Genomic DNA, 4,167 nt, shown 5'->3' on the forward strand with positions numbered 1-4,167 from the left:
TTTCGAGACAGGGTTTCTCTGTATAGCCCTGGCTATCCTGGGACTCACTCTGTAGACCAGGCTGGCCTTGAACTTAGAAATCTGCCTGCCTCTGCCTCCCAAGTACTGGGATTAAAGGTGTGCACCACCACTGCCCGGCGGGTTTGGGCTTTAATACCCTCATCCTAGCTACCTGGGAGCCAGTCTTCTCCTAGCTACCTTCAGATGAAGATGTAAAACTCTCAGCTGCTCCTGCACCATGCCTGCCTGGATGCTGTCATGTTCCCACCTTGATGATAATGGATTGACCCTCTGAACCTGTAAGCCAGCCCTAATTAAATGTTGTTCTTTATAAGAGTTGCCTAGGTCATGGTGTCTGCTCACAGCAGTGAACCCTAACAAGACAGCTGGTGTGCATGGGAAAGTATGTGCCCATGTAGGAAAATCTTGAACCATGAAAGATAAGGAGTGTGCTGGACCTTTGCTTCTTGATATAGCCATCTTGTCTCTTTGGAGTTGTGAGTTATTTGCTCAAGAACAGCATTCCTAAGTTGTGTCTGTGTATCTTTGGTGGGAAGAATCTGTCCTTTCATGAGTTATTCCAACCTGTTGATAAAAAGAAAAGGAACCAAACTACAAAAAGAAAAGAACATGAAACTGAAGACAGTTTCCTGTATAAGTATGTGTGTGTGCACATGTATGTGTGTATGTGTGTGTGTTTGTATATGTGTGTGTGCACGAGTGTGTGTGCATATGTGTGCACATGTGTGTGTGTATATGTGTATAGGTCAGATGTCAGCTCCCACTTCCTTTTTGTTCCTCAGGATACCTTCAACCTGTTTTTGAGACAGGATCTCTACTTTCCTGGAACTTGGCTGGCTGGACAGTTACCCTCAGGGATCTTTTTGTCTCTGCCTTTCCATTGCTGGGTTTATGAATACATAGCACCAGACCGGCCTTTTTACAGGTTCTGGGGGTTATACTCGAGTCTTCATGCTTGTACAGTGAGCTTGCTGACTGAGGCATCATCTTAACCCCTTCACACAGCGCAGCCCCCCCCAGCACTTCATATATGAGTCCTGGGTGACGAGGACTGAAGATTACGCTACAGTGTTTACATAGCTTTGTCACACACACTCCTGTTATACCTAAGGAAGTCTCAGTCCCTGCTCCTCAAAGAACATGTTTTCTAGGATTTACACGATATATGAGTCTAGAGTGTTTATTGCAGAAAGAACATCGATGCTAGAGCTACATTGGAAAGGGTTGTAAAGAAGGCTAATGGTTTTCTGTAAAACGTGAGTGGAACAAACTGCTTATGCTAAGATGAAGTGAAATTTTTATTTTTTACATTATTTTTATATTTTTTGAGAATTTCATACATGAATATTATGTTTATATAATTTCTGCTCCTCTCTCTCCTGATTCAACTCCTCCTATGCCCCTACTCCCTCTCAAAGTCTTGACCTGGTTTTTTATTATTATTCGTATACACCACAATACACACACACACACACACACACACACACACACACTAACTCACTCCCTTACACACTCTGCTGACTCATTTAGTGTTGCTCATCTGTACATCCTCTTTTTTTTTTTTAAGTAAAAAGTTACAATCTTTATCGAAGAGCAAGTAAACATGGTATCCTATGTACAGGAGGCACATGGTGCCAACTGCACCTGCAGTAGTCCATTGGAGTTATGCCTTTGTCACAGCCTTAGACAAAGTCTGAACTAGTGTACAGTTCAGCTGTGCCAGCGTGCTGATCTTAGCATGCTTAGATGCTGCATACTTGTTCTTGATGGTCATGTGCTTTGTAAGGCCACAGTTCACCATGACTACATTCTTAGCCAGGTGCTGCATAACAGGAAGCAGGGATTCTTCAGTGTAGGATAGGTAGTGTCCATTCACCGTTGTCAAGAATTTTCAGTGCTTAGCAAAAAGTCACAGCTGCAATTTGAGAAGGAGCAAAATGGACCATGTCGTAGTCCAGCATAGAGAGCTCCGTGAGGTATTTGGCCAAAGTATGCTGCTCAGTGTCAACCTCCTCAGTTTTAGATGCTCTACAGAGGAAGTGCAGAGGCAGAGGGCGACCCAGACTGAAGTTCAGAACTCTCAGAATCTTCATCTCCACTTGTCTGATCTGCTGCTTAGTGTAAGTGTTGTTAGTCACGAAAGCGAAGTCACCTATTTCTGGAGGGCACATCTCCTCATACTTGCTTGCAATAAACATGGCAGTCACACCAACCAGCTGCAGCATCTTCTTGGGTACACAACTGTTCTGCATGAACCGATCAATAATGGACACAGTCATGTACATGGTCTCCGGCAGCAGCCTAAATTTCATCTGAACCTGTATTAGCCAGTCAATTAGGATGGCTCTCATGTTTACAGTGACTTTGCAACCCTGTAGGTATTTTGGTCTAACTGACTGCTCTTCCTCCAGTTGTCTGAGATAAGCATAGATATCTTTCATATATTCACTACAGAGATTCACTCCATCATATGCATCTCCATCACTCACTGCAAGAATTACATCAGAGAAAGCCTGACACAGATCTTCTTCTGCAGGTGCATATCCAGATGTTTCCATTGGGCTTGGAGAGGGATTATCAACCAAAATAGGTTCAGGAGGCTTCTTTTCTAAAACATGTCCAAGTTCAGGTTCAGGTTCCGGCCCAGGCTCAGGCTCAGCCAGGACCACCTCTGGTTCACACTCAGGCACTTTCTTCACAGGTTTTGGGAGGACTTTAACAGTACCTTTTCCAGTACCTAACGTTTTTGCCTCCTTTCTCAGAGGCACTCTAGCCTTTACCTGTTCTTTGACTTTATTACCAATGTCTTCAAGAGCAGTTCTCGATCTCAGCCCAGGTTTGGAGGCAGTAGCAATTGCCACAGGCACGCGCTTGGTGCCTGCCATACTGACCTTGGCCTTATTTTCTGTGTTATCAGGGGGCCTGGATAACCTATCGTTCGGCTCATCCCTGAAGAAGGCTGATTCTCCATCTCTTAGAAGCCTACAGCTCTTTATCTAGGGGTGAAGTCTTGTGAGGTTTTCCTCATTCACTCTGACATGCCATCAGGCATCGTCATTGTTTAGGTGTCCTTTAGGACATCATTGTCTTTAGAGAGATTGGAAAGCTTTCTGATTCTGCTAATTCTTTTGGGGCAAGTGGCCGAGGCACAGTGGTATCTGTCAGCCCAGGCTGTCACTCTCACTTCTCACAATCACCGATCTGAGAGCACCGAGCTTGGCATCTACCACACTCAGACTTGTGCTTACTCTCTCCAGTCCATAGCAAGAGCGCCCCTTACTCAACAGCAGCCACATTCTGCCTAGGGTCAAGACACCTTGCTTCATGGGAAGACATCTTGTGCTTTTTCCAACACGACTGGGATCACGTACCCCTCCATTCTTCACCCAGGATGTCAGCGGCTACTCCTGTGGTCATAGCTTCTCTTGGACAGCATGAAGCTTGTGTTCTTCATCCATTTCAGTGAGTTTCTGACAGGTGGTGGCTGGGAAGGAGATAGTTAGCTTCATTTTAACATAGCAGCCTTCCTAAAGGTGCCATAAAAAGAGCTAAATTTTTATTTTCTACCTAAAATATAATTGCATAATTTCCCCCTTTCCATTCTTCCCTTTTCTACCATTCCCATACCCCACTCCCACCCACCCTGTGGCTTCTTGAATTCATGCCCTCCTTTTCTTAATTGTCATTGAGGAATGCAGTATTTAGAGAAATCTAAATCTGTGGTCCTGGGCCATGGTTGCCCACATTTGGCTCCAGAATAAGCTTTGTTTCTTTTATCAAGTTCAATATGGACTCTCTGGTGTATGCCATTACATAGTCTGAGATAAAAATCTTTGTTAAATGAAAGAATTTTAAAATACTAAAGTGGCTAAAACATCAAAACAAAGAAAACTAGACAATATAAAAGCCTGCAACATACAAAACAACTAGAATGTGGAACAACTGTGATGGAACACTGGAATATGGAATAACTGGAATATAAAACACCTGAAATAGGGAACACCTGGAATATGAAAAAATGGAATATGAAAAAACTGGGATATGAAAAAACAGGAATATGAAACACCTGGATTATGGAGCAACTGGAATATGAAACACCTGGAATATGGAACAATGGAATATGGAACACCTGGAATATGAAACACC

The 4,167-nt window shown here is 43.6% G+C and overlaps 1 pseudogene; it reads right to left on the reverse strand.

Annotated features, from left to right (window-relative positions):
* Window positions 1-1,587: 1,587 nt before the first annotated feature.
* On the reverse strand, window positions 1,588-3,317 carry LOC116083802 (annotated as a pseudogene).
* Between the last annotated feature and the right edge of the window lie 850 nt (window positions 3,318-4,167).

This window comes from Mastomys coucha, unplaced genomic scaffold (genome assembly GCF_008632895.1).
Source record: "Mastomys coucha isolate ucsf_1 unplaced genomic scaffold, UCSF_Mcou_1 pScaffold12, whole genome shotgun sequence".
In the NCBI taxonomy this organism is placed as follows: domain Eukaryota; kingdom Metazoa; phylum Chordata; class Mammalia; order Rodentia; family Muridae; genus Mastomys; species Mastomys coucha.